The sequence below is a fragment of the Canis aureus genome, chromosome X, assembly GCF_053574225.1.
Source record: "Canis aureus isolate CA01 chromosome X, VMU_Caureus_v.1.0, whole genome shotgun sequence".
Taxonomy (NCBI): domain Eukaryota; kingdom Metazoa; phylum Chordata; class Mammalia; order Carnivora; family Canidae; genus Canis; species Canis aureus.
Window position 1 is genome coordinate 12,591,534 of NC_135649.1, and position 22,702 is coordinate 12,614,235.

The window sequence follows — 22,702 nt, forward strand, 5'->3', positions numbered from 1 at the left end:
AGAATGTCAAAGATCGCCAGAAAATCATCAGAATCTGGTTGAGAGGCATGGAAAAATTTCTTTCTTAGAGTTCTAAAGGATCCAACTCTGCTAACACCTTGATATTAGAATCACAGCCTTCAGAATTGTGAGACAATAAATTTCTGTTATGCCACCCAGTTTGTATACTTTGTTAGGGCTACTGTAGCAAACTAAAACTACCAGCAGCCTTAAAGACATTGAAATGATAACTATTTGAATTTATGCAGAGAGGAAACACTAAACAAAAGAAAGCTGGAATACCTACATTAATATCAGATATAGATTTCAGAGGCAAGAATATCACCAGGCAAAATGAGGGAAATTACAAACTTTCCGGTTTATAAAGTTCCAATATTCCAAGGCACAATTTGCTAATGGAACATGAGGATTTAAATATTTAGGCAACCAAAATAATAGAGCTTCAAAATCCACAATGTAAGAAACAAATAAATCTGCAAGGAGAAACAGACAAATTCATAATTATCATCAGATATTTCAATACCCTTCTTATAACAATTGATAAAAGAAACAGAAAATCAATAAAATATATCAGCCAAAACAATAATATCAAGCTACCAGATTTATTTGACTTTCATGTAACACTCAGCCCAAAACAGCAGAACACAGTTTTTTCAAGTCCACACAAATCACTTACCAAGATAGAACCATATATAAGGTCATAAAATGAGTCTGAATAAATATAAAATGATTCAAATCATACAAGGCATGTTGTCTGATCACTGTGAAATTAAATTAGGAATCAATATCAATTTTCCCAGAAAATATTTTAAAATCTACAAAAAAAGCTTCTAGAGCTAATAAGTGAGTTTAGAAAGGTTGTGGAATATAGAATCGATATACAAAAATCAATGATATTTACTGCTTAGATAAAAACTGTTGTCTGTTACTACTTCCTGTCTATTCTGGATGACTTTTATCTCTCATTTCCCCTTATTACATTGGCTAGAACCTCTAATACAATGCTGAAGAGAAGTAGTGAGCACATACCTTTGCCTTTTCTTTATTTTAGGGGGAAAACATTTTGTCATTTATCATGCTACTTCTAGGTTTTTTATGGATGCCTTTTATAGGATAGGGGAGTGAAACAAGTCAGTCAGAGAAAGACAATTATCATATGGTTTATGTGGAATATAAGAAACAGCACAAAGGAACATAGACAAAGGGAGTGAAAACTGGGAAGAAATCAGAGAGGGAGACAAACAATGAAAGATTCTGAACTATAGGAAACATAATGAGAGTTGCTGGAGGGGAAGTGGGTGGAGGGATGGGGTAACTGGGTGACAAGCATTAAGGAGCGCACATGATGTAAAGAGTACTGGGTGTTATAGGCAACTGATGAATAACTAAACTCTACCTTTGAAACTATATGTTAGCTAATTGAATTATTTTTTTAAAAAAAGAAAGAAAATGCTTTGTCTTCATGAAAGAAAAAAATCAATGGTATTTCTATATGCGAACAGTGAAAATTAGAAATCAAAAGAAAAAGACAATGCCACTCAGGATACCTGGGTGGCTCAGTGGTTTAGCATCTGCCTTTGGCTCAGGGCCTGATCCCAGGGTTCAGGGATGCAGTCCACATTGGGCTCCCTGCAGGGAGTCTCCTTCTCCCTCTACCTATGTCTCTGCCTCTCTCTCGCCTCTCATGAATAAAAAAATAAAATATTTTTAAAAAGCCAATACCACTAACAATAGCATAAAAATATGAAATATGTAAGAACAAATTTCACAAAATATAAGGAAGAACTGTGTAGAGAAAACTACAAAATATTGTGAAGAGAAAGTATACTTAAATTTAGACATGTACCATGTGCATGGATGGAAGATTCATCATTGTTACGATTTCAATTCTCCAATTTTTCTATACTCAATGCAATCTGAGTAAAAATGTCAGTGGTGTTTCTAAAAACATAAATGGACAAACTAATTCTAAAACTTACACGGAGTATATAGAAATGCCACGGATTTCTGGGCATTGATTTTTGTATCCTGCCACACTGCCGAATTGCTGCATGAATTCTGGCAATTTTGGGGTGGAGTCCTTTGGGGTTTCTATGTACAGTATCATGTCATCTGTGAAGAGGGAGAGTTTGACTTCTTCTTTGCCAATTTGAATGCCTTTTATTTATTTTTGCTGCCTGATTGCTGAGGCTAGGACTTCCAGTACTATGTTGAACAGCAGTGGTGAGAGTGGACATCCCTGTCTTGTTCCTGATCTTAGGGGAAAGGCTCCCAGTGTTTCCCCATTGAGAATGATATTTGCTGTGGGCTTTTCGTAGATGGCTTTTAAGATGTTGAGGAATATTCCCTCTATCCCTACACTGAAGAGTTTTGATCAGGAATGGATGCTGTATTTTGTCAAATGCTTTCTCTGCATCTATTGAGAGGATCATATGGTTCTTGTTTTTTCTCTTGTTGATGTGATCATGCTGATTGTTTTATGAGTGTTGAACGAACCTTGCATCCCCAGGATAAATCCCACTTGGTCATGGTGAATAATCTTCTTAATGTACTGTTGGATCCTATTGGCTAGTATCTTGCTGAGAATTTTTGCATCTGTGTTCATCAGGGATATTGGTCTATAATTCTCCTTTTAGGTGAGGTCTTTGTCTGGTTTTGGAATTAGGGTGATGCTGGCCTCATAAAATGAATTTGGAATATCTATCTTTCGGAATAACTTTAGTAGAATAGGTATTATTTCTTCTTTATTTTTTTATGTCTTCTTTAAATGTTTGATAGAATTTCCCTGGGAAGCCATCTGGCCCTGGACTTTTGTGTCTTGGGAGGTTTTTGATGACTGCTTCAGTTTCCTCCCTTGTTATAGGCAAGTTCAGGTTTCCTATTTCTTCCTGTTACAGTTTTGGTAGTTTGTGGTTTTCCAGAAATGCGTCCATTTCTTCTAGATTGCCTAATTTATTGGTTCATAGCTGCTCATAATACGTTTTTAAAATCATTTGTATTTCCTTGGTATTAGTTGTGATTTCACCTCTTTCATTCATGATTTTATTAATTTGAGTCTTTTCTCTTTGTTTTTTAATAAGGCTGGCTAATGGTATATCTATCTTATTAATTATTTCAAAGAACAAACTCCTGGTATTGTTTATCTGTTCTAGAGTTCTTCTGGTCTGTATCTCATTGAGTTCTGCTCGAAACTTTATTATCTCTCTTCTTTTTGGTGTAAGTTTTATTTGCTGTTCTTTCTCTGGTTCCTTTAGCTGCGAGGTTAGCTTTTGTATTTGAGTTTTTTTCGGGATGCATTTCTATACACTAACAAAGAGACTGAAGAAAGAGAAATTAAGGAGTCAATACTATTTACAATTTCACCCAAAACCATAAGATACCTAGGAATAAATCTAACAAGAGAGGTAAAGGATCTATACCCTAAAAACTACAGAACACTTCTGAAAGAAATTGAGGAAGACACAAAGAGATGGAAAAATATTCCATGTCCATAGATTGGAAGAATTAATACTGTGAAAATTTCCATGCTACCCAGGGCAATTTACACATTCAATACAATCCCTATCAAAATACCATGGACTTTCTTCAGAGAGTTGGAACAAATCATCTTAAGATTTGTGTGGAATCAGAAAAGACCCTGAATAGCCAGGGGAATATGGAAAGAGAAAAACAGAGGGGGGGCTTCACAATACCAGATTTCAAGTTGTACTACAAAGCTGTGATCATCAAGACAGTGCGGTACTGGCACAAAAACAAACACATAGATCAATGGAACAGAATAGAGAATCCAGAAGTGGACCCTCAACTTTGTGGTCAACTAATATTCGACAAAGGAGGAAAGACTATCCACTGGAAAAAGGACAGTCTCTTCAATAAATTGTGCTGGGAAAATTGGACAGCCACGTGCAGAAGAATGAAACTAGACCACTCTCTTTCACCATACACAAAGATAAACTCAAAATGGATGAAAGATCTTAATGTGAGACAAGATTCCATCAAAATCCTAGAGGAGAACACAGGCAACACCCTTTTTGAACTTGGCCACAGTAACTTCTTGCAAGATTCATCCATGAAGGCAAGAGAAACAAAAGCAAAAATGAACTATTGGGACTTCATCAATATAAGAAGTTTTTGCAAAGCAAAAGATAACATCAACAAAACTCAAACACAACCTACAGAATGGGAAAAGATATTTGCAAATGACCTATTAGATAACGGGCTAGTTTCCAAGATCTATAAAGAACTTATTAAACTCAACAGCAAAGAAACAACCCAATCATGAAATGGGCAAAAGACATGAACAGAAATCTCACGGAGGAAGACATAGACATGGCCAACAAACACATGAGGAAATGCTCCGCATCACTGGCCATCAGGGAAATACATATCAAAACCACAAGATATCACCTCACACCAGTGAGAACGGGGAAAATTAACAAAGCAGGAAACCACAAATGTTGGAGAGGATGTGGAGAAAGGGGAACCCTCCTGCACTGTTGGTGGGAATGTGAACTGGTGCAGCCACTCTGGAAAACTGTGTGGAGGTTCCTCAAAGAGTTAAAAATAGATCTGCCCTATGACCCAGCAATTGCACTGCTGGGGATTTACCCCAAGATACAGATGCAATGAAATGCCGGGACACCTGCACCCCGATGTTTATAGCACAATGTCCACAATAGCCAAACTGTGGAAGGAGCCTCGGTGTCCATCGAAAGATGAATGGATAAAGAAGCTGTGGTCTATGTATACAATGGAATATTTCTCAGCCATTAGAAATGACAAATACCCACCATTTGCTTCGATGTGGATGGACCTGGTGGGTATTATGCTGAGTGAAATAAGTCAATCAGAGAAGGACAAACATTACATGGTCTCATTCATTTGGGGAATATAAAACAATAGTGAAAGGGAATAAAGGGGAAAGGAGGAAAAATGAGTGGAAATATCAGAAATGGAGACAGAACAGGAAAGACTCCTAACTCTGGGAAACGAACTAGAGGTGGTGGAAGGGGAGGTGGGTGGGGGCTGGGGGTGACTGAGTGATGGGCACTGAGGTGGGCACTTGACAGGATGAGCACTGGGTGTTATTCTATATGTTGGCAAATTGAACACCAATAAAAAATAAGTTTATATAAAAAAACCTGAAAAAAACAAAAAGGCAAGGGGCAGACTGGGAGAAACTATCGCAAAGATCCCAGAAAGCTCTCTTATCCCTTCCACCATGTGAGGACATAGCAAAAAGTACCTATGAACCAAGAAACAGGTCCTCAGCAGTCACCCCACTGAATTTGCCAGTGTATCATCTTGGGTTTCCCAGCCTCCAAAACCTGTCAGAAATAAATTTCTGGTGTTCATAAGCTATAAACAGCGGTGGTCATTTGTTATAGCAGCCTGAAAAGACTAGGACACTATAAATGTATTTTTGTAAATATTTTGGCTTTAAGGAAGGGAAGTTATGTTAGATAATCTAGGTAGGAATGATTCAATTAACTAAAAGAGCAGAAATCACGCTTTCTTGAAGAAAACCTGTCTCTGAATAGGACCATCAACTCATGCCTGACAGTTGCAAACTGACCTTGATTGTCTGCCTCATGGATTTCAGATGTGCCTGGCCAGCCCCCAAAATCAAGTAAGTCAACTTCTAATGAATTTCTTTATATTGACATGATAGATAGAGAGAAGATAATGAATGATAGAGAGATGATAGATAAATAGATGATAGATAGATAGATAGATAGATAGATAGATAGATAGATAGATAGACACATAGATACATATAAATATATTCTACTGGTTCTGATTTTCTGATTGAAACCTGACTGACACTTAGGAACAGAACAAAAAATAGATTTTAAAGAAAAACTAAATAGAAATTCTGGAGTTAAAAATACAATAGATGAAATGAAATGAAATGAAATGAAAAAAGCAGATTTGAACTACTGATATTGATTCCATAGAAATAGAAAATGTGAATAGAGTTATAAAAAGAAAAGATATTGACTTAGTAATCAAAACTTTTCCATCAAGAAAAACTCCAAGTACAGATGGCTTCATTGATGAATTCTATCAATCCTTCACAAACTTTTCCCAAAAATATGCAAAAGAAATGCATGCCAACTCATTCAGTGAGATCACTATTATCCTGATCTCAAAACCAGACAAAGACATCGCAAGGAAAAAAAAAAAGCTACAGACCATTAACTCTTAAGGATAAAGAAGCAAAAGTTCTTAAAATATTTTCAAAGTCATCCATCATCATTTGGAAATGATTATACACCATGACCAAGTCAGATTTATCCAAGGAATGCAAGGTTGGTTTTCATATGTGAAAATCAATCAATGTAATACAGCATGTTAACAGAATAAAGTCACAAAACCACATCTCAATAGATACAAAAAAAGGCATTTGGCAAAATCCAACACCTCTTCATGTTGCAAACACTCAAAACTAAGTTTAGAAAGGATCATTATCACCTATAAAGGTCATTTACAAAATTTCCACAGCTAACATCACACTTAATGATGAAAAATTGGATTCTTTTTCACTAAGATCAGGAAAAAGACAAAGGACGTCTGTTCTTACTACTTTTATTCAACATTGTATTGAAATCTCTAGCCAGGGAAATTAGTTAGCAAAAAGAAAATAAAAGACATCAGGATTGGGAAGGAACAAATAAACTATCCCTATCTGCTGATAATACGATCTCATGTAGAAAATTTTAAGGAATCCAGAAAAAAACCTTAGAACTAATAAACAAGTTCTGCATGGTAGCATGAAAGAAACCATCATTAAAAAAAGCTGTATTTCTATTACTAACAATGACAAATTGGAAAATAAAATAAGAAAAATTCCAATTACAATAATTTTTTAATTAAAGAAGACTTAAATATATAAATATATCCCATGTTCACAGGTTGGACAACTCAATATTGTTAATATGGCAAAACTTCCAAAATTTACACATAGATTTATCATGATCCCTATCAAAATCTGTTCCTTCCCCCCCCAATCCTAAAGTTAATATGGAAATACAAGAAATCCAGAATAGGCAAAATAATCTTGAAATGGAACACAGTTGGGGGACTCATGTTTCCTGGTTTCAAAACTTACTACAAAGCTACTGTTATCCAAATAGTGTGATACTGGTATAATTATAGAAATATAGATCAATGGAACAGAATTGCAAGTACAGAAACAGACCTTTATATTTATGGTAAACTAATTTTAACCTGAGGCAATTCAATGGAGAAAAAATTTTTTTTCAATAAATAACAGAGAGAACTGGATCTCCACATGCAAAATAAATAAATAAATAAAGATGGACCCCTACCTCACATCACAGAAAAATTAACTCAAGCTGGGTCATAGACCTAAATGTAGCTAAAGCTATACAGTTCTTAGAAGAAAATATAGAAGTAAATCTTTGTGAATTTGAGTTAGGAAAGCCTTCTTACACATGACATTAAAAACACAAGCAACAACAACAAAAAAAGATATATTGAGCTTCATCAAAACTGTACATATGAAATCTAAAGCATAAGTGACAATAATATATATTAAACTTTATCAAAATTTTAAAAATTTGGCCTTCAATGGATACCAATAAGAAAGTAAAAAACATTTAAGATAAAAAAAGAAAGTAAAAAACAAATCACTGAATGAAAGATACATTTGTAAATCATACATCTGATAAAGACTCACAGTCAGAATATAAAAATAATTATTACAACAATAAAAAACAATTAACCCAATTAAAAATGGACAGAGAATCTGTAAAGACATTTCTCTAAAAAAGATATACAAATAGTCAATATGCACATGAAAAGTCGCTCAACATCATTAGTCATTAGGGAAATGCAAATCAAAAGCACAATGAGATGTTACTTCTCATCCACTACAATGGCTATATTTTTTTAATGCAGACATTAAATAACAAGTACAACGAGGATGTGGAGAATTTGGAACCCTCAAACATTGCTTATGAGAATGTAAAATGGTGTGGCTGCTTTGGAAGACATTTTGGCAGTCTTCAAAATATTAAACACAGAGCTACTGTATGACCTAGCAATTCTAGTTCAAATATATACCTCAGAATATTCATAAGATATGTCCACATAAGAACGGGGAACCCTCTTACACTGTTGATGGGGATGTGAACTGGTGCGGCCACTCTGGAAAACTGTGTGGAGGTTCCTCAAAGAGTTAAAAATAGATCTGCCCTATGACCCAGCAATTGCACTGCTGGGGATTTACCTCAAGATACAGATGCAATGAAACGCCGGGACACCTGCACCCCGATGTTTCTAGCACAATGTCCACAATAGCCAAACTGTGGAAGGAGCCTCGGTGTCCATCGACAGATGAATGGATAAAGAAGCTGTGGTCTATGTATACAGTGGAATATTCCTCAGCCATTAGAAACGACAAATACCCACCATTTGCTTCGACGTGGATGGAACTGGAGGGTAATATGCTGAGTGAAATAAGTCAATCAGAGAAGGACAAACATTATATGGTCTCATTCATTTGGGGAATATGAAAAATAGTGAAAGGGAATAAGGGGGAAAGGAGGAAAAATGAGTGGGAAATATCAGAAAGGGAGACAGAACATGAGAGACTCCTAACTCTGGGAAACGAACTAGGGGTAGTGGAAGGGGAGGTGGGCAAGCAGTGGGGTTACTGGGTGACAGGCACTGAGGGGGGCACTTGATGGGAGCACTGGGTGTTATTCTATATGTTGTCAAATTGAACACCAATAAAAAATAAATTTACAAAAACATAAAAAATAAAAAAAAATTAAAACTAAAAATTCTTAAAAAAATAAATAAATGAAAAATAAAAAGTTTTTGGAAATGTGCCAGAAAAAAATATATATGTCCACATAAGAACCTGGACATGAATGTCCATTGCAGCATTAATCACGAGATCCAAAAAGTGAAAATAACCCAATGTCCTCAGCCAAAGATCAGATAAACAAAACAGGGTAAATCTATTTAATGGAATATTATTCAGTCATAAAAAGGAATGAATTACTGATGCTACAATCAGATGAACCTTGAAAGCATTACACCAAGTCAAAAAGTCCAAACACAAAAGCCCACACATTATATGAATCCATTTATAAAATGGAATAGGCCAGCCCATAAAGATAAAAAGTAGATTAGTGGTTGCTAGGGACTGGAGAAAGAAGCAATGGGGAGTGATTTCTAATGGATATGGGGTTGCTTTTTAGGGTGATGAAAATGTTTTTGAATTAGATTGTGGTTATGGTTACATAACTTTATGAATGTACTAAAATAAAATACTTCAGTGTACACTTCACAGTGTGAACTTCATGGTATGTTAATTACACCTGAATAAAGCTGTTATTTTAAAAATATCCTTCAACAGATGTTTAACAAATTGTAATATGTCCATATAATATAGTACTACTTATTAGTAAAAAAGGGATGCTCTTAGTAAAAAGCGATGCTACATAAAAACATTGATGAATCTCAAAATAAATTATGCAAACTGAAAAACTCAGATAATAACAAATACATATTGTGTCATTGCATTAATGTAAAATTCTGGAAAATACAAACTATTCTATAGTGCTGTAGTGACAGCAGATCTGTGGTTGCTTGGGGACAGGGTGAGGGCAAGGAAGAGTGGAAAGAAAGAATGACAAATGTGCACAAGGAATCTTTTGAAGGAAGACATGTGCTCACTTTATTGATTGTGGTGACGTTTTCATGGCTATATACATTTTTCAAAGCATTTCAAATCATACACTTAGAAAAGTGCAGCTTACTATATGTCAAGTATACTTTAATAAAGTTCTAAAAAGTATAAGTAGATATAAATCTATATCTTGTGCTGAGTAGATAATAATCTATACATGGTCACTCCCTATTTCAAACCTCTTCCATGGCTTCCCTTTATCTTTGAAATCAAATCTAAATTTCTTAAGTGACCTATAATGCCCCACATTATCCCATATGTTGTTAGTTCTCTGACATCCTCTACTATTCTCTCTCTGGTTTACTCTGCTCCAGAAACACTGGTCTTCTCTGGCTGTTCCTTGACATTTCAAGCTCTTTCATACTGTTGCACCTGCTCTTTCTTCTGTCTAGGACACACTCTCCAGGTATTTACTTATATCATTCCTTATGTCATTCAAATATTACCTCCTTGTAGGGGAACCCTGGGTGGCTCAGCAGTTTAGTGTCTGCCTTTGGCCCAGGGCATGATCTTGGAGTCCCAGGGTCGTGTCCCACATCAGGCTCCCTGCATGGAGCCTGCTTCTCTCTCTCTCTCTCTCTCTCTCTCTCTCTCTCTGTCTCATGAATAAATAAAATCTTCACCAAAAAATTACCTCCTTGTAGAAGTATTATCTACATCAATTCCTTTTTATTTTTTAGTATATGTGCTGCTGAAGCAAGCACTACACCAATTCCTTCTTCCACTTCGCTACTTCCTTTTAGTCAAATAACTACCTGAAATTATATATTTGTTTATGATCTGTAAGCTCTATCAGGACAGAGACATTTGGTTAGTTTTATTCACCACTGAATTACTCAGTGCCTGGAAGGGTACTTCACAAATGGGAATCTCTGATTAAACACCTATCGAAATGACTCTATGAATAAATGTTGCTTGACTTAATGTGCCTAAAAAGTCAAATAAAATACTAGGGGTTAAGGCAAAAAGTCTTTCATATTAGAATTTCATGCAAGAAATGCAGAGTGAGTCTGAGTACAGAGATATTGCAGCCATCAAGAGAGAAGAAACTTGAAAGTATGAAACTCAGATGGGTAAAATCCAGAGATTCTGAAGATTACAAATGTGTCTTTCACCTCCAGTATCTTATGGCTTGAAGGATGTGTGAATATTTCCCTTGGGAAAGTATGGGGAGTGGGAAAGTGAGGTAATAATTAGACATATCCCATACATATAATTATTTTATGTAATTACTGGTATGTCTTAATTTATTCTTTGATATGCCTAGTTTCCATTCATTTCCCATTGGTTTACTTCTGAATTCCCAGTATTCTAGATAGTTGAAAAGTTATGATCTGTTTATTTAAATATTAATCTCTTCATTTAATGTAATGTACCATATGCATTCCTGCTGAATTTATTTTCAATTTAACAATAATTTCTTTGTCCCCTCTTTATAAAATAATCAATATTTTCAGAAAAATATAATTAAGATATTTATGTCAACTACTGAAATTATTCTAAGTATTGGTAAGTGGGTCACTTCATCTTCTCCAAAAAGAGTTTGTTCCAGAAATCACAGGCACAGATAAACACATTTTTTCCCACTTCTGTAATGTTATATATTGTTGGCATTCACTGGATTCTCTTACAAAGAAATCATTTTGAGAAACAGCATTAATTATTAATTATATTAAAATATGTATACTTTTAAATAGATAAATGTATGCAGAGACTAAATGGAAAGAAACAAAAAATGAAATACTTTAAAAGGAGTAAATTTTCAAAAAATAATAATAAAAGCAGTAAATTCTTCTGAAGCATAGTAAAATATATTCTGAGCATAAATAAAACATGAGCCCCACAAAAACCCAGGAAGGTGGTATTTTAAAAATTCTTGTAAATAAATTTTATCTTCACTAATATCTTCATTTATACTAGTAGGCTATAACAAAGTCATTTCAAAATCTACATTGCATTAAAGAAATGAAACAATTCAGCCTGTGTTTTTTCATCCCTGTAAATATATTTACAAATAGATTTGAAGATGCATCACAGATGTTTTTCATGTGATTTTTTTTCTAGACACAGAAAGCAAATGAGGGTTTCACAGAAAACTTGTTTTTTAATAAGTTGGTGGCTGATTGTGCAGGTGTGTGAATGAATTTCAAGAGGCTCCCAGCATTCCTTGAGGCTTGCCCTCCAGAGGATGTACTGTGGGGTACAAGTACAGGGCTGGGGTCCCTGACTCTCTTTTCAATACCAAAAACTGAAAGTGCCTGATCTGCCCACATCCAGCCATACAAGGCCTTAGCCTACAAAAAATTCTAAAATGATCCAACTGTGATTGCTATTTTCATCAGAACCAGCATTAACGTAATCCTCAAAATGTTTTGTCCTCTCAATTCTAATAGGCAATGTTTCTCATAGACAAAGCCCCAGAATTTTTTTATGAAGCTTGAGTAGAGATTTTACAAAGCACTCGCACAAAGCTGTTTCAGAATTTTGGAAGAATATGAGTTATATTATAAAAAATATATTAAATTCAAGGTGGTTTTTGAGTAGTGAAGGGTCTTACCTCACTTGATTCCAGTTACCTCATTTTATAGATTTTACATACCAAAGAAGGGAAATGACTTGTGGAGATTCATCTGTCAAATAGTGAGAAAACAGCAGTAGAAACCATGTCTCCTGTCCACATTCCCACTAATACTGCATCCCCTGACCTTTCCACTATATACTTTTCCATAGACTTTTAAATTCAAAGTAGAAAAAAAGAGCTGAGGGGCACCTGAGTAGCTCAGCGGTTGAGCCTCTGACTTTGGCTGAGGTCATGATCCAGGGGTTCTGGGATCGAGTCCTGCATTGGGCTCACTGCAGGGAGCTTGCCTCTCCCTCTGCCTGTGTCTCTGCCTCTTTCTCTGTGTCTCTCATGAATAAATAAATAAAATCTTTAAAAAAGAAAAAATAGCTGAAATGTGCTCTAAGTAGTATCTTGATTTTTGAATTATTCAATTAAGGCTAGGAGGAATATAAGGAGAGGCATTTTACTTTATAGTTAATATACAAAAACATATTTTTTTTCTTAAGGAGAAAGGCAGAAACCAAGTTGACAAGTTTGGCACACAGGATCATTTTCCAGCATATCCTTGATGAAAAAAAATTGAAAGGAACATAAACAACACTGACTGTTACATGAAGCATATGACAAGTTGGTAAATGCTTTTGATCCTTCCAGCAGGAAGGAAAAATAGAGTAGATGACCTCTATAAAATTGTGGGAATATATCCACTCCTCTCTACCCTGGGAACCTGTGTTCTGCGTGCAAACAGAAAAGGAAAGCAAAATTAAAAAAAAAAAAAAAAAACAGTTCACCCATGTATAGCTAAGCTGAAAATACGTAGTATATGGTGCTGTAGTTGAGAGTGTCAAGTGTGAAGTTGGTCACCACAAAAAGAGAGCAAGCTAACTGAATCAGGGAGAAAAATGGAATGAGGGAGAGGTCTTGAATAGCACTGTGGGCTACAAATTATAAAAGACTATGTGAGCTGATGTGCAGGTTCACAGGGACAAGCATAAGGTCCTGGACTGGGTTCCAAAACTCAACTGTACAAGATGAAAAACAGTGCGTCACCGCTAGTCCATTCAAATAAGACTTGGGGATTTGAGCTGATAATTAACTTAATATGAATCAGCAACTTAGAAAAAACTCGTGTGGTCTTAGGTGCATACACTGAAATATGCATTCTTCAGTGCAGTCTTGGATAAATTATTTAAATTCCATGGGCCTCAATTTTCTCATAAGTCAAAAGAGGGGGGAAAAGCTCAACTCCTAGTATTGTTGAGAGGATTAAATGAATTGATGCATGTAAAATGCTTGGCACAGTATTTGATGCTCAATAAAGGTCAATTTCTCTTACTGAAAGCATCATTATTCATTATTATTATTGTTATTTAGTAAATTCTAAGGTCTTAAATCCAGTGACATAGTTTTTGTGTATTCCAATAAAGCTTTATTTCTAGAAATGAAAAATTGAAGATCATATAAATTTTAGTTATCATGAATGCATTCTTTTGATTTGTTTTCAACCACTTAAAAATGTAGAAAAACATTCTTAGCTTGTGTGACATAATTTGGTCTGCAGGACTTAACATACCCCTCCCTAAGAGAAAAATGTTTGGTTTTTAGAAATTTCTAGATTTTAGAGTTATGGATGAGGAATTGTGGACCTGAAGTCCCCCCATTTTTGGGTCACCCTCATGATGTAAATTGCTGAGCCCTTAACTAAGTGCCAAGTAAATACTATCTCTGGTGTAAAGCATTACTATGTAGGGAATGGTGGCCTGTTGTTATTTTGGTGGCTGTCTCCTGCCACGTGTCTGGGGCTGAGCCTTATGTCCTGTCCTGAAAAGGAGCAGCAGCTACCCTCGTTGACCTGATGAACCCAGAAATGTGCCTGTCTCTCTCCATGCTCTCAACCCCCTAAACCTGAGGCTCCCACCTGAAAGACTACAAGTTTTCATGTTGGAAGAGAGTGCTCAGCCCAGTGACACATTTTTTAAAAAGGGGGGACATGGATAAACTAGGAACTCTTCAATAGGAAGTAGCCAAGGAGGTGGGGGGGGCAAACCCTTAAAAATATATCAAATTAGAATCATATGGGAACTAGTCTGTTTAACATGGAAAAAAAGACACTTGAAGTACTATAGAAACTGTCACCATATATCAGAAAGTCTGTCATGTGGAAGAGGAGGCAGGTTTGTTCTCTGAACTCAAGACAGTGGGTAGAAACTACAGGGAAGCAATATCTGCTTTAATACAAGAAAGACTCTTCCAATTAACTGAACCATCCACTGATGGAGTGGGCTGTCTCAAGGGGCACAGTTCAAGCATCAGCTGTATGCTTGTTTGGCTCAGATTTTGAAGACAGAGCTCACACATCAAGTGGTGGGATAGGACTGAATGACAGCTAAGATTCAGTTCTTTCCAAACATGAGGTTCTGTAATTCCATGTCGGTCTTCAAAGTATACTTTGGTGGACAAGCCAGTCCAGAGATATCTAACCCAAAAATTTTCTGAAGGAAGAAGATTCTCATTATCATACCACTATTAGCTCTCTACAGTGCAACACTGACACCATGGTCATCCAGATTAACCATAAGCCAAACACTACAAACGGCAGAATGTGGCAATCCACAGGAGGAAAATAAATCACAAATATATATGTATATATCCCCCAAATCAGAGAAGCAAGAATTTAAAACAATAATTCAGTTGTTAACTTTTCCAAAGTTTAATGATATTAGGGGCTGGCAAGGGATGTGGTGAGATAGGAACCCTCATACACTGCTGAAAGGAATATAAATTGGAATTCCTTGGTATTTTAAAACACTCACACAAAGCAAATATAGACAGACAGGGTTGTCCATAGTAGCTTTGTTTGTCATAATGAAAAACCATGAACTATCCGTCAATATGTTATGGATAAATAAAATATGGTGGACTGATAGCATGGACAAATTGAAAATAAAGTATATATACGTGCACTAACTTGGTGAATCTACAAGACTCATAGTAAAATGATAAAAGTAAGCTGCACGACAATGCATACAATATGAGACAATTTAAGTTAAAATTACACATAAAGACACACAGCAAACTGAATAGTTCTATAGAAACATCCATATTTATGTTACGTGCATAGAAAAATGCCTAAAAGATAGACACTAAACTGTTGGGAAAGGAATAGGAATTAGCTCGGTGGTCAAAGGTATTTTAGTTTAATATGTAATGTTTGGAATGTTTACAATAGGAATTTTTCATGGTTTACATATTAAATTAAAAATAAATATGTAAATTGGAAAATAAGAGAAAACTAGGCCTAGACATTACTGATCCAGCTACTTCATTTTAAAAATGAAGAAAACGGGGATCCCTGGGTGGCGCAGCGGTTTAGCGCCTGCCTTTGGCCCAGGGCGTGATCCTGGAGACCCGGGATCGAATCCCACATCGGGCTCCCGGTGCATGGAGCCTGCTTCTCCCTCTGCCTGTGTCTCTGCCTCTCTCTCTCTCTCTCTCTCTCTCTGTATGACTATCATAAATAATTAAAAAAAAAAAGAAGAGATTTCTTAAAAAAAAATGAAGAAAACGGAGGCTTAGAATAGCTAGGCAAGTTATCAAAGTCCTACATGTATTTAAAGATAGAGCCATAATTACAGAACATTTGTGTAGTAAGAAAACAAAGGCTTTGAGTTGAGAAGCCTGGATCAGGGTCCTAACTCTACACACTAGGTATATGACACTGGGAAGCACACTCAGTTTCCTCTTCTGCACACTGGGGGTGGTTTATTCAGGTTTCATTCAGTTGTAAGGAACAGAACCCCAATTCTCTCATATAAAGGGAATATGTCATCTTAAATATAGAAGAGTGAAATAAGTAAGTAAGTAAATAAATAAATAAATAAATAAATAAATAAATAAATAAATACATTTAGAAGAGTGGAACAGACCTCAGGCACCGACCGCATTCAGGGATGCAAGGCATGTCCTCAAGACTTCCTGTATCCTTCCCCAAACATTGCTAATTACATGTTTGTTTATTCTCCCATACTGTAGAACTCTGTGGTTCTTGTGGGATGGTCAATCAGGATACCTTGCATCCCTCTAGATATGGGGGATGGGATATTCCCCCAAAGAAAAAGAGTTGCTATAACAAAAAAAATGGGGGCGGAATTTTTGATAGGTATAAACAACAACAACAACAACAGATCAAGTGTTTTAGCCACCTGGTAGTATTAATGGCAGAAGCAAACAAGAAAACTTAAGAGATGGTATTGCACACACTATATGATGTTATGCAAACAAGAAGAGTCCTTAAGCTACATATCTAAACTCCCAGCAGCCTGTAATTTCCACTCTTTCATGCTGTATCTTTGTTTTAAAACTCTGATAAGTGATCATTACTGATATGCTCACAATGACCCTCTTCTTCCCCAGTGTTTGCGCCTTACTTACCATACTTTGTCAAGGTCCCATAATGGCCATTGTATTTCTATTAAAATAGTCGGGACCATTCAGTCTAAAATGTTCCTACTTCAAAGCTTTGAAAATGAGGGAGGGAAGACTATGCAAATTTAGTAGCTATTAGCAACAAGACTGAGAGAAGTTACCAGACTGCAATGTTATTTCTAAAATAATAATGCAGAGGAAAATACTCTTAAAGCTGTACCTTCTCCTGTCTTTGCTGCTCCTGAGATTAGAGAGGCCGAATCCTTTATAGCCACATGCCAATAGCACTATAGCCTTACCCTGTCTCAAGGAACTATCTGAACAAACATCAGCATATGCAATAAACATAAATGTCTTACAACTTCTCTCAGAAGAAAGCCCATGAAGACCTAAAAGTTGTTTTCCCTTTCCTCCATGTGCACTACACACTAGTAAAGTTTTGAAGCATTCATCTGTATTCTCTAAATCCTTCTTATGATATTCCTCAGATCTTTAACATTTTGAGGGAACATAAGGGAAGAGCCCTAAAGTAAGGTCACTCTATAACCTTGACAACTCTTAAAAGTCTCAAAACTATCATTTTCTTCAGGTACATTTTAGCATTTTAAAATGTCAGCCCCAGGGCAGCCCCAGTGGCTCAGTGGTTTAGCTGCCTGCAGCCCAGGGTGTGATCCTGGAGAACCGGGATCAAGTCCCACGTCGGGCTCCCTGTGTGGAGCCTGCTTCTCGCTCTGCCTGTGTCTCGCCTCTGTGTGTGTGTGTGTCTCTGTGAATGAATGAATAAAATCTTTAGAAAAATAAATAAAATAAAATAAAATGTCAGCCCCAGCCACTATTAGGATAATGTGTTGAAAATATAACAGGGGTGCCTCGGTGGCTCAGTCAGTTGAGTGTCTGACTCTTGATTTCAGCTCAGGAAATGATCTTGGGGTTCTGAGATCCAGCTCACCTCCACCCACCCTTTACCAGTGGGCTCTGTGCTCAGCAGAGTCTGCTTGAAAAAATGATCTTGGGGTTCTGAGATCCAGCTCACCTCCACCCACCCCTTGCCAGTGGGCTCTGCGCTCAGCAGAGTCTGCTTGAAATTCTCTCTCTCTCTCTCCCCTTCTGCCCCCTACCCCTGCTTATGCTCTCTCTCTCTCAAAGAAATAAAAAAATCTTTAAAAAATATTTAACAACAAATAGAAGACAGCTCAAAATAGAGCAATCAGAATGATAGAGGTTCAACGCAACAGGTTAACTTTAATTTCTCAGCCTCATTTCCCATTTTCTGCAACTTCCTCCCCTCCCAAGTTAAAAATAACTTTCTAGTGTTTATCTGGTCAGTCAACAATGGCTATAACAGGAATGAGAAAATTTCGCAGAGTCTTATACCTTACAAAGCATATTTATCCTCACGGTAAGATTCAATGAACTAGTGAGGCAGAGATTGCTGCTCCTACTTTGAGATGAAGAAATTAAGGATTGTATCGATGAAGTGACTTGTGTAAAGTCACAGGGGTAGTCAATACAAGGGCCGGCACTTGGATCCTACTCTAGTATTTTTTGTATGACATCCTCACGCCATTGAACAAACATGAGTATCCACTGTGCACAAACAGGGAGAATAATAAATGGTATATATATATGAGGAATTGCCATATATTCCTAAGCATCTAAGGGGAAAAAGTTTAAATAGCAGAAAGTTCTGAAAAATTAGCAGTAAAGGAAATTCCTTTTCTTGTTGATCTCATTTACCACAGGATGCCCAGTGCCTACCATGTGCCTGACACACACATTAGGTGCTCGATAAATATTTATAAAATGAAGAAATAAGCTAATGCATGAGAGATCACATAAAGGTCAAGGTGACAATAAATACAAAATATTGCTGTGTCAAGTATATAAGTGCTTGGGAGACTGTCATTCTTCAAAATCTTCCTTAAAACAGACTATGTAGTATGACACTTAAGAAATTTAGGCTTAAAAAAAGAGAAATTTAGGCTTGGGGTCTCACAGAATCCTACTTCAGATCTATTGGACCTTGGGAATGTTATTTCAGTTCTTGAACATGTATTAATTCCCCCATTCAGCAGATACGTTACTCTGTCAGAAACTAATAATAGGCTCTAGGAGTTGTTATGATGATGAAATGAAAGAGGACACATAGGGGATCCCTGGGTGGCTCAGCGGTTCAGCACCTGCTTTTGGCCCAGGGCGTGATCCTGGAGTCCTGGGATCGAGTCCTGCGTCAGGCTCCCGGCATGGAGCCTGCTTCTCCCTCTGCCTGTGTCTCTGCCTCTCTCTCTCTCTCTGTGTGTGTGTGTGTGTGTGTGTGTGTGTGTGTCTCATGAATAAATGAATACATATATATTTTAAAAAAAGAGGACACATAAAATGACTAGCACATAGTAAGAATACAATACATGGTTACAATACATGATTTTATTTTTCATTATATCTTCCAATATTCCCATTCTTGAAAAACCCTTAGACAATAAAACAGTTGAGGTGACCGAATGAGCAGAACACTGTGTCTTCTCAATTCCAGAGCAAAATAAATGAAAACTCAAGATCAAACATCCAACATAGATTTGCACTTGGATCTAACAAACCGGTTCTACTGGTATAGGATGGGGGACATCTGACCGGGCAACAGCCACCATTATTGGAGGAGACAGAGTCATCACAACAGAGTGTTTTAGGTGAAAGGAATCAAACAAACACCTCTTGGAGAAAAAGTTTGACAGGAACTATGGATATTTAGCTGGAGAAGACTGATATGTAGGAGTGGGGAGACACTGGGGGGCAGAGAGAACAAACAATGGATGAACTGTTCTCAAGCACTATTAAGGGGAAAAGGACCTAAAGTTGTTGATGATTATCCCCAAGGAGGGCAGATCTAAGTGACAGCTTCATAGAGGAAAGGTTGGATTCAGGGCAGCCCGGGTGGCTCAGCGGTTTAGCGCCACCTTCAGCCCAGGGTGTGATCCTGGAGTCTTGGGATCGAGTCCCACGTCGGGCTTCCTGCATGGAGCCTGCTTCTCCCTCTGCTTGTGTCTCTGCCTCCTCTCTCTCTCTCTCTCTCTGTCTCTCTCTGTCTCATGAATAAATAAATAAAATCTTAAAAAAAAGAAAAGTTGGATTCATAAAATATGACACGACTGAATTTTAAGCAGACATATTGGGAAAGAAGAGGCTGGAAGGGAGGATAGAGTGGTCCACAAAGACAATATAAAAAAAAATGTTAGATGTCCTTTGCATAGCGCTGTGGTATCAGAGTGCAGGTGCATTAGGCTAAAATGAACACTATGAGCTGACCTGGGTCAGATTTCGGTGTAACACAGACACTAATAGGAACATGTGACTGCCAGAAACTAATTTAAGGAACTAAAGTTAGGTGCTGCTTGAATGGAGAAAAATTAGAAAAACCCAATAAATAAAATTCAACATCTATAGTCTGTCTTGTCTTAATTTGGGAGGAGGGGGCTGAGGTGGGGAGAAGGTGTGCTAAGTCCTCTGATAGCATCCTGAATGAGGAATAGCTTAAAGATGATAATTATGATGCCTCACATACACCGGCACTTTGCAATTTTCTTAATATTCACATATATCTTCTCATTCAGCCTACAGCAAAATGGTTACATTGTAAATATTACTTAACATTAAATGTAATTGCTTCACAAATCTGCTTTTATTAAGCAATCCATAACAACAATTCAGTTATTCTCTTTCACTGCTCCATTAATCCTTCACTTCCCCACCAGGAGAGCAGAGAGGTAAAAGTTTTTTCTGTGTGTTACCAAATCTTATCTGAGCATCTCTGTCCTTGGGAATAGGTGCTTCAGAAAAGCACCTGTAGAAAATTAACAGCTTTAGAAAACTGTAGGGGAAATAAAATCTGAAGGAGAGATAAGATAAAGTCTCCTAATACTGAGGAACATGTCATAAACAAGCCAAATCAATAATCCTCATTAATCAATGAGAAAGGACAAAAGCCAGTTAAAATGCAGCAGGAAAAAGTTGCTTTAAAAATGGCTTTCAAATTTATTTTATTTCATAAAGATGTTTATGAAATCAAAAGAAACAGGGGCTATATATGACGCCCAATGAGAAGATAGGAACAATTTGTTTTAAAAAGTATTTTGGTAGAAAGAAAAATCTCAGATTTCTCTAGAGGTATCTTTCTCAAAATGATTCTATTCAACTATAAAGAATCTGTCTGGACAATAGTAAATCTTCATGTAAAATGCAAATCAGAGATCTGCTAGTCCTCACGATTCCAACCTGGAATTTTATGGTAGACATTACTGTACCAAATATATATATCAATCTTGAGTATATTCATTATAGGTGAAAGTCAGATATAATATGAAAACTTCCTGATGTCCATGCAATGTCTTGAGATTATGACCAGAAATATCTGCAAGTCTACTCTGTGGCTTTATTCATCTCAACACATACTTGTTGAATTCAAAGGAGATTCTAAGGAAGTGGCCTGTGCTTAGTACCAAATACCACAAAGAGATGAATAATTCATGTGTCCATCCTTTGAGAAGTGCTAATATAATGTGAAATGGGCACATATTGAGAACCAGTTTACTACAACAAGTTTGATAACAAAGGTACAAAAATTCATATCTGTCAAATGCTACATGAAGGTGAAGTCAAACTTTAAACCAATAATTACAAAGTTCATGAAGATGCTGACAAGACAGGGTGTGCTAAGAAATATATAATATTGAATTAGCAAAGAAAAACCATATGCAGAGGTTTAAGTGAAGCATGGATGCTTCTTAATTTTAGCACTGACATCCAACTTACTTTGGGAAATTAAATGACTGACTTTCTTAAAAATTACATCAACCATACAGTTGTTAGTTTTAGAAAATATAAAAAGACAAATGTCACACAATTACTGGAATCTCTGTTATACACATTTCCAAAATGTAAAATAGAATTATCTTTGCTTTCAGTCATGGATCATTTATGTAATGAGGATCATCATGAAAGATGGGTGACTGCCACATTATATGCACTACCAAGAGAACCAAAAGAATACTTGGACAGAGATTCTGAAACAGAAACCTAAGATAGAGTAACTGATGATTACCCAGAAAATACATCTTGTCCTTTAAGCCTTCTTTTTCTTGGATATCACTTTATTACCCTCAGTAACTGTTATAATTATTTCACTGGAACCATGAGAGACTGTTGAGCATAGTGCTTATGAGGACTGGCTTTGGAATCAGACAATCTCAGGTTCTAATCCAAACTCAGACATCTATCAGGTATGTGGCCTTTAGAAAAGGAATCTTAGTTCTCAGAGCTTCATTTGCCTTATCTTTAATTGCGTTCTGGATGTTCTGGAGTTGCCTTGTTCCTTTATTCCTCTCTTACTGCCTTAGTTTATGAATTGAATGGTTTCCAGAGTGGTGTGCTCTGATTCCCTTCTGGTTATCTTTTGAAAACATACTGTTGGGCTTTGCTTTATTGTTACCATGTGGCTTACCTAAAAGGTCTTATTGCAATTTACTGTTGACCCTTGAATAATGTGGGTTTGAACTCATTTTATCTTCACAACTCTACTTTGTAGATATTAGAGACATATTTTGCAAATGAGGAGACTAAAATTCATAAAGGAACTTGGGAAAAAAATCTTCATATTGCTATGAAGTAGTGGGGCCAGACCTTGAAATGACAGCTGTCTAAATATAATATCCAAGCTCTTAAATTCTATAACAGTGTTGTTCAAAGTGTTACACAAGAAATGACCATGGATATCAGAATCTATGGTGAGGAATGAGAATGAGGTGGCAGGAAAAGTTTTGTTTTTTTTGTTTTTTTTTTTTTTTTTAATGAAAGGGATGCCTAGGAGAAAACCCATGTTATCCTAAGTGAGATGATGAGTTTCTAGACACAAACCAAAAGCATAATCCATGAAAAACAACTGATGCTGGATTTTATTAAAACTTAAAACTTATGCTTGCAAAAGATGCCATTAAGGCTAT